Here is a 9,190-nt window from a genome sequence, read left to right on the forward strand (position 1 = left end):
TCTTGTTCCTCCACACTGGCTCTCGCTGGAATCCGGGAGTCAGTGCTGTCCCCCAAGGCGGGGGGGACAGCTAGTCATAACCAATGCCTAAGCAACCACTCACAATTTGTATGTTTAATAAAGTTGTGGCCAAAACTATGCCAAAAACCTTAAACAAAAATTTATGAGTGATGTGTGAGTTATTGGGGTAGGGGTGTTTTGGGGGACCTCAGCACGCAACTCAGTAGAATGTTTTTTTAAAAACCATGGGATGCCACCTTCAAGATGATTTCCAGCAATATGGTGCCATCACATGTTACAGTTCCATAAGGCTTCATGCATAATAATAATAATAATAATAATAATAATAATAATAATAATAATAATTTATACCCCGCCCTCCCCAGCCAAGGCCGGGCTCAGGGCGGCTAACAAGCAATAATAAAAACAAGTTGAATGAATACAACATTAAAATATTAAAATGCAGCCTCATCACAGGAGGAGAAAGGAAAAAGAAGGACTTATTGTTAAACAGTGCAAGAAGCATTCAGAGACAAATGAAGACCTTGCAAAGAATCTTCTGCTATTTCCAAAAATTCATCATTTTAAAGAATCTGCTGTAAGAATCATTCCTACTCCTTGTTTCCCACCATTATGTGATCACCATTACAGACCTTTGCTGAAAACAGCAGTGTCAGTGCAATGCCAACTTCAAAAAGTAAGTGTGTCATCCCTCCTACCCTTGGGGTTGGCCTAAGATATTGTACTGACTGAAATGAAGGACATGATGGAACCCGCAATCTATATAGAAGAGGCCTTGCTGGTACTGCCGCCACTGGGTGCTGCCCTGCCAGTGCTGGCCCATGACAGGTCCTTCTTGGTAGTGGCTCCCCACTTATGGAATGCCCTCCCTTGTGAGATCTTCGTCCCTCCTCCTTTAACATTGTGAAATTTATTAACATTCCTGTTCATCCAAGCATTTGAAAGCTGAAATATATTGTTCCAGGCAACCTTGAAATTATTTAGCTGTGAATATACCTTATTGTTTTTGAAGGTTTTTGACATTTTAAAATTGTTTTTCCTGTTTGGTTGGTGGGATAGCAATGTATTAAATCATGATGATATATAGAAGCTGTCAATATTCACAGTATTTCTCCAATATCTACCACATCTGGTAACAAACAGATGCTTGTGTGCCACAAGAGTGAACAGTGGCAGCAGCAGAAAAGAAAAAGCATACAGTCAAACCTTGGTTGTCAAACGTAATCTGTTCTGCAAACCTGTTCGGCTTCCGAAATGTTTGACAACCGAGGCACGGATTCTGATTGGTTGCAGGAGCTTCCTGCACTCAAGCGGAAGCCGCGCTGGACGTTCAGCTTCTGAAAACTGGAGCATTTACTTCTGGGTTTTCGGAATTCAGGATCCAAAACACCACTCTTTCTTCAGCTGATCCATCATCTGAGTGGGTTATTGTTCTGTTCCTGCTCACCAAATGATGAATATGATTGATTTGCATGCTCTTTAGTTCACTGGGCTGGGTGGAGAGGTCTAAACCTCTTTGTCCATCCCAGTTATTTGTCTACTTTGATACCTTCTTTGTTTTTGCTTCTGGTGTGAGAACAGATGAGGTCTTGGAAGCCTGATCAGACCCCCAAACTAAGTTAGCCACTCCTGCATTGCATTTCCATTTCATATCCCCTATGCATGATATCCCTTCTGCTTAATATCAAAATCCACTCTGTTTCTGATCCGTACAACCGGCAAAATAATAACTGAACTCACAAACGAAATGAGGTTTATTTATCCTGCTTTATCCCTTCGTTGAAAGTAAATCATAACAATGTTGCAATATATAAACCACAGGCATATAAAAAGATGAACCCATATGTGATACTTCTGTTGCCTTGAATTCCATATTTTATTGTAAGTAATAGTCAGAACAACACTTTCTGTGAAGAAATGGCCCGTTGGCTGTGGTAGATTATGCTGCCTTGAGAGTTCTACTCTGGAAATGTTCTCATAACAAAATAGCTCAAGACTCATATCCAAAAAAGAACAAAAATCCAGTTTCCCTCCCCACTTCTGTTGTTTTATTGAGGAAAGAGGAAATTAAAAGTTCTGTTACACTACTATTTGAAATATGGTACTGGCCAAAGACTTGAAATGTGAAAATATGCTATGTGAAGAGCAATGTAAATGTCTTGATTATAAGACCTTAACATTACAAATAAGTACCTGAAGAACGTGTAGTATTTATTTCCCACCAGCAAATCTGAATTACTAAAGTCTCTTACATCTTTCAAACTACTTGCTACTTTTCACGCTCAAAGCAGTCAAAGTAACCAAGCTTAGTTATTTAAGGCTTTTCTGGGTGACGTATTTATTAAGCATTTATTTTGAATTGCATACCCTCCAACATTTCTCTGGTGAAAATAGGGATGTCCCATTCCATAATGATGATTTTACTATTTATACCCCATACATCTTACTTGGCCGCCCCAGCCACTCTGGGCAGCTTCCAACATAAAAAAGCATAATAAAACATTAAACTTTTTTTTACAAAACCTTCTCTATACAGGATTGCCTTCAGACAGCTTGGGGGTCGGATAACCCACCAACATTTTCCCAATGAAATAGGGACATCCTAAGGAAAAGTGGGACATTCCTGGATCAAATCAGAAACTGGGACAGCTTTTCTAAATCAGGGATGACCCTGGAAAATAGACACTTGGAAGGCCTGGAATTGTTTGCAAAAAAATTGTATGGAAGTTATACAATGTTCCTGTGCATTGATGTTTGGGTTTTCATGTGTGTGCGGTGCTTATCCAATGTCATCATTATCCCACACTTTCCAGTGCTTTTTCCTGTCACTTTTCTTATCACAAAATCTCCACCATGACCTGCTGCAAAAGATGTGGGTTTCCTGCACAAAAGCACCAAATCTACTTCAATTTCACTACCTAAATTTGCTGGTATACAGTTGAATCATACCTGCACAATAGTGACAGCCTGGGAAGTTACCTGATTGGTCGACAGTACCAGCAAAAGCTGGAGTTAATGACTATGACAATTTCTGAGCTCCCTTAGGATTCATAGTTCATGGGATTCCTTTCAGCGCTGGCTCCAGATACTTGGCTACTTCAGGCAAAGGACAAGATGGTGGCCCCTCCATTCTACATACAGAATCCAACTGGACTGACACTTGAATCTTTTCTCAAAACTGCATCCTCCACTGTCTCTGAGGGCAGTAGGACAAGGTCATGGGCAAAAGAATTATGCATTGCAGGGGGTTGGACTAGATGACCCTCATAGTCCCTTCCAACTCTACTATTCTATTTCATGTGGGACACATAGCTCTGTCCTTCAACACACCTCTGCCAATCCTTGCTCCCCAGTATCTGCCTTTGCCAAATGATAGGGCCAGGCCTATTCTATTGCACATTTCTGCATTTTCCACCTTGTCCATCCTTTCTGACACCAGCATATTTGGACAGACAGTAGACTGGGACTGCACAATGCATGAAGTTCATTTCTAGTTGTTGAAGGTTCACTACTTGAAAGAATCCCACTGGGTGCACCTCCATGCAGCAGCTAAGAAAAGTACTCCAGCAAAAAAGAATGTTGAACCTGTGGAAACGTTTACAAAAGAAAATTCCCTCAAGTCCAAAAGGGAAATAGTAATAAATGGCCCAGTTGCTGTAAGAACAAAGACTGAACGCAGGATCAGAGAGCAGCTGGAACTGAGAAGATCTGAGAGCAGCAGAAAGCACAGAAGAAAATACAATGAAGTTTAATGAAGAAGGTGGAGGGATGGGAACCACATATGAATCTCTGAGTGGCTGAAGTATAAAAATAAGTAATAATCTTATAGAATGGATTTAGGCCAGTGTGGTGGAAAATGGTCTGTCAGCAAGGGCAAGAAACTTTTTGCAGCACTTAAGTTCATTGTGTATATACTGAAATTAATGAAAAGTAGTGAGTTGAATATACACATACCATATTACAAGAGTGAGAGCACTTTTGGACTTGCGGGCATTGGCTCAGATCAAGCAGACTATATATCTTTCTTGGCCAGGGCTGAGATAAATATGTTGATACATGGATATTCAAGCAATTTCCCAGACCACTGGATTTGACTGAGAATGTTGCAAAAACAGTTTCAAATCTTGTGACATTCACTGTCATGTAGCAACACTAATGCGCTTCCTCACCAAATTCACTAGAAAAATGAAGCTATTAAAGATAAAATTCTGTGAAGAAAGGCACATGGCAAGGTGTGGTATTCTCTTATTTTTTAAAAGACATTATTCTCACCAAACTTTCACATTAGCTCAAGATCTTCATTTGTGTGTGTGGATGTTTCGATTATATTGCCCTAAATAATTACTCCGCATCCAATCCCGATCTAGGTACGTAAATACAAATTAGTTAGCAACAACAATACTATAAACACATACAGTGGTACCTCAGGTTAAGTACTTAATTTGTTCCGGAGGTCCGTACTTAACCTGAAACTGTTCTTAACCTGAAGCACCACTTTAGCTAATGGGGCCTCCTGCTGCTGCTGTGCCGCCGGAGCACAATTTTTATTCTCATCCTGAAGCAAAGTTCTTAACCTGAAGCACTATTTCTGGGTTAGCAGAGTCTGTAACCTGAAGCATATGTAACCTGAAGTGTATGTAACCCAAGGTACCACTGTATTTCTAAATGAAGCGTATGATAGTTTAAATATTGCCATAAGAAAACACATATTGAAAAACTTCACTGCCCAATGTTTGGCAAAGACACACCAGGTTTTATTTCTCCCCCTGCTCTGTTTCATTGCTGCTCCATGATTTGTGATCAAGGAGACAAGAAACATGTAGCTTCCTCTGCCTTGATATTTTAGATGATCTGCATATGATTCTCATGCCTTTTCAGAAGGCATGCATGGCCCTTTAGTTTTTAAACAGTTGTATCATGATGTGCAAATATTCCATCCCTGTCCTTTTCATTAAGCTAAGTAATTTTTTTATCACCAATCAAAGCATGTCCATTGTGGTTTCCATATGTCACAGAACCTACGGCTGTCAAGGAAGGATGCATACAAATAACCCATCTGTCAGGTCTCTGGGGCTTTTGCTGTTATCCACCGCTTCCTTCTGAGTGTAAGGGCACCCCTATAACAAGGTGCATCTTGCTCAATATGCATTGTGCAGATCAATGGCTTGAAAGTTAGAGCTACCAGCTGTCAACACAATTTGTGACAAAAAAAAGAATGCTGAAACAGGCGACTGGGGATTGCCTGGCCATTTGGGAATTGATTTCCTGAGGGTTTATCCGGGCAGAGCTTTTTATTTGCAGAAAAGTTTGTTTGAAGGAAAGTGCTGTTTGCCTGCTGTTCTTGGCATGTGTGTGTACATCTGAATTTGAAATACACACCACACTGGTGGTTTAAATATATATGAAGAAGCTGCCTTATCCTGAGTAAGACCATTGTTCAGTCTAGTTTAGTCATGTCTGATTTGGCCAGCTACAGTTCCCAAGGTCTGAAGCAGATGCCTTTTCCTCCTGACATCCTTAGAGATGCCAGGAACTGGACCAAGAACCTTTTTCAGGTAAAGCACTGAGCTAGGGCCTCATTCCCTTGTAATTTAAAATTGCAGTTGCTGTTGAAAATGCAGCATTAACTGAAATACAGTGTTTCTGAGTGCATGAGCATCACATTAGTTTCAGCAGACTGCATTGACCTCAGGCTTTTTTTTTGTGTCCTTATCAACACATTAGAATAATATATCATCACACTGAGCACAGTATCAGAACCTTCTGTTCTGTCTAGGCCAGCATTCTGGCTGGATGTCTCTTGGGAGGTAACAATTCTATCCCTGCACCCCACTGTTGTCTGCCCCCAGTTATACCTGACGGGAGCAACAGATAACAAGCTTTATCCATCTTCGCCCTTCATATATTTGAAGGCTTTTACCATGTTTCCCGTTCACTCTCTCTTTTTCATGGTCTACATACCCAACACTCTCAACAGTTGTTCATAGGATATGGTTTCCAATCCACATAATCTTGGTTGCTCTCCTCTGGGCATGCTGCAGTTGGTGTATATGTTTCTTAAAAATGGCACCCAGAACTGGACATAGCATTCCAGATGCTGTCTGGCCAGAGAAGAACAGAATGGAACTATTACTTCTGACGATGTGGGACTCTGTTCCTGTTAATGCAATCTAAATTGCATTGCATGACTGGCTCATGTCCAGCTTAAAGGTAAAGGTAAAGGGGCCCCTGACCATTAGGTCCAGTCGTGGCCGACTCTGGGGTTGCGGCGCTCATCTTGCTTTATTGGCCAAGGGAGCCGGCATACAGTTTCCGGGTCATGTGGCCAGCATGACTAAGCCGCTTCTGGCGAACCAGAGCAGCGCATGGAAATGCCGTTTACCTTCCAGCTGGAGCGGTACCTATTTATCTACTTGCACTTTGATGTGCTTTCGAACTGCTAGGTTAGCAGGAGCAGGGACCGAGCAACGGAAGCTCACCCCGTTGCAGGGATTCGAACCGCTGACCTTCTGATCAGCAAGTCCTAGGCTCTGTGGTTTAACCCACAGCACCACCCGTGTCCCTCTCCAGCTTAAGATCAGCTAAAACACCTAGATCCTTTCCACCATGCATTGCTGCCAATCCAGGTCTCCATCTTCCTATATTTGTGCCTAGATCTTGTTACCTAAAAGCAGGAATTTAGATTTAACTTTGCTGAATTTCATCTTGTTTGCTTTGGCCCTGTGTTCCAACCCATCACAATCAATTTGAATCTTGGTTCTGTTTGTACCAATTATTATTATCATTTATTTACTTATGAGTAGGGATGGACTTGCACTTCTCCCTCCTTGCTCATTGTTGGGTCTCCAGCAACGTGGTTGGCAGCATTAGTAGTGTCTCATTCTCCACCTTCCCCTTCCTTCTGTTTCACTCTGAGGAACAGCCAGAGTCCTTCAGAGCAAGGCATTCTGGGCAAGGTGGGTGCAGCTAGAAGTTATCTATTAAATTTTGTAAAAGCAAAAAGTTACTAAAGCAGTTTCACATTTTAAAGTATTTTTAAAAGGCAATATCTAGCCATTGCTGTGAGCTTGCAACATTTCCCAGAATGCCTTACTCTGAAGGACCCGCCATCAAAGAAAGGCAAATGGGTGACCAAAGCACAGACAGAGCTGCTACTGTGTTAGCAATTAGCAATAATTACCTTTGGTTGCCTGATTCTAGACTAGTCAAACGGGGTGTGAACACTATCATAAATAAATATTTTGTTGCAATTGACATTTCCAAGGTTAGGTAGCAGATAGTGCTACTCCTTTTCATCATATAATAAAATTATATCAAGTACAGAAGTCATCTTACAATGCACAAATCCTTGGCTCTCTTCTGCTTTTAGAGATTGAGAATTCAGATCAGATTACTGTGGAGCAGATGCTTTTTGTTACTTATTTCTTCTGCCAGAGCTACAAATAATCCTTCCAATGCCACATTGGGAGATAATTGGAAAAAGTGTAAATCTGAAAAGCAGGCGCTGAATAAAAAATAATTTGTGCCTTCACCTGTCTAGCCAAATTTGACTGGTATTGATTATGTTCAGCAGACGTGAGAAGTAGGGTGTTATTTTTCTAATGCTCTTTTGGCTTTTTCTTTTCCACCTCATTTCTTGTCGACCGAATGTGCACTGTGCCAACTATAATTCCATTACAGCACTGATCTGCTGTCATTAGTGGAGAGTTGGAAGGCAACAGATAGAGTGTCTTGTGGTAGTTAAGGCAGGCATATATCCCAGCAGGAGTTGTGCTCTTTTCTTTGTAACATTTTCACTGTATCGCTTCATACTTAGCATTCTGTTTCTCTCATTAGAATTACCATTTCTGAAAAGGAGAATATCTGCACCAACCATTTAGAAGGCTGCAGTTGAATATATTCCAAAGGGTGGCACAATCATCTTTGGTTCATGAAGGAAAAGGGAAGACTTAGGTGGTACTGCTTCCAGAGGTGAAAGTTCAACCAAGTGCAGAAATGTCCCTAAGTGTCCCAAGCAAATCTTGATGGCAAAATAACAGTTTGGGAACACACAAGCTGATTTCTCACATTAGACTGCAGATAATTCTCAGGTTTTTCCCATTTTAAACCTAATGAACCTGGATTCTTGCATAAATACCTTCTTAAGCCATTGAACATAACAACAAAGTTGTGTAATCACCACTTGAAGATACACATCGTTACCCAGGTTTTCATAAGGCTTTGCAGTAGCTCTGGTTGCATCTCTTCCTGTAATGTTTAGGTCACTGACTGATGTCTTTTCTCCATCTCTACCAGTGGAGTAGGTGGTGCTGGGAAATATATGGCACAATGACATCACAATGTGGATTAGAGTGCCCAGAATTATGGGATGAACATAACACAGGATCAGTTTTTTCCATGCTGAATGCAACATATATCTCCATTCCCTGATTTTTTATTGGCTAAGTAATGCTTGCCAGCTCATATTATTTATATTAAGACTTGCTTACAGAGGTCTATAAGATTTTATCTGGATTGTTTACAGTTGTGACAATGGTATTCTATTTACTATTTTTGCAAGACATCCATCCTATGTTCCTATGGAGGAGGATATGAAACTATTATTAAAGTTAACCAAAACACCCAGACAATCCAATAGCCTATTTCAAACAAGAATAAAGGATATGGAGTGTAAAGATCTAATAAAAATTCAGACACACTCGTCCACCAGTGGTGATTTGTGTCAACATGTAGAGCTCACCCACCCTCCTGGAATTGAAATTAAGTAGCCAAATGACTGCTGCAGTGTGTCTGGGGCTCCCTCTGTGTAGGTATATAACATGAGTGAGGCCTTTTGGAAGGAAATGATAAATCTAAGTAGCCCCTTCTCCAGCAGCAGGCCATGTGGTGGGAGCAGTAGCGTTTACTGGACCTAGTGATGGGTGAGTCACTGCTGCTTACAAGGAAAGAGAGAAGGGGCAAGGCAGCAGGGAGGTTGGTACAGTGCAAACACAGTAGCAGGAGTGCTGAATTTGCTCTGCCGGTGCAGTTGCACTGCAACACTCTCCCTGCAACCTCATCTCCTTCCTGATAAACAGCAATGACTGAGCTGCTGGAAGGTCAGGTGAATGCTACCATCTCTTCTTGCCAGCTACTGCTACTACTACTACTTCTCTTCATCTCCAAACAG

General features: G+C 41.2%; 1 long non-coding RNA gene across 1 annotated transcript; it reads right to left on the reverse strand.

Annotated features, from left to right (window-relative positions):
- Nucleotides 1–6,778: 6,778 nt before the first annotated feature.
- LOC310742718 lies at nt 6,779–8,322 on the reverse strand. The gene is made up of 2 exons (XR_014538662.1): nt 8,159–8,322; nt 6,779–6,998 (listed from the first exon to the last, which is right to left on the reverse strand). It is a non-coding gene; the product is annotated as an uncharacterized lncRNA (long non-coding RNA).
- Nucleotides 8,323–9,190: the final 868 nt, after the last annotated feature.

The sequence above is a fragment of the Podarcis filfolensis genome (genome assembly GCF_964270895.1).
Source record: "Podarcis filfolensis genome assembly, chromosome: 9".
In the NCBI taxonomy this organism is placed as follows: Eukaryota; Metazoa; Chordata; class Lepidosauria; order Squamata; family Lacertidae; genus Podarcis; species Podarcis filfolensis.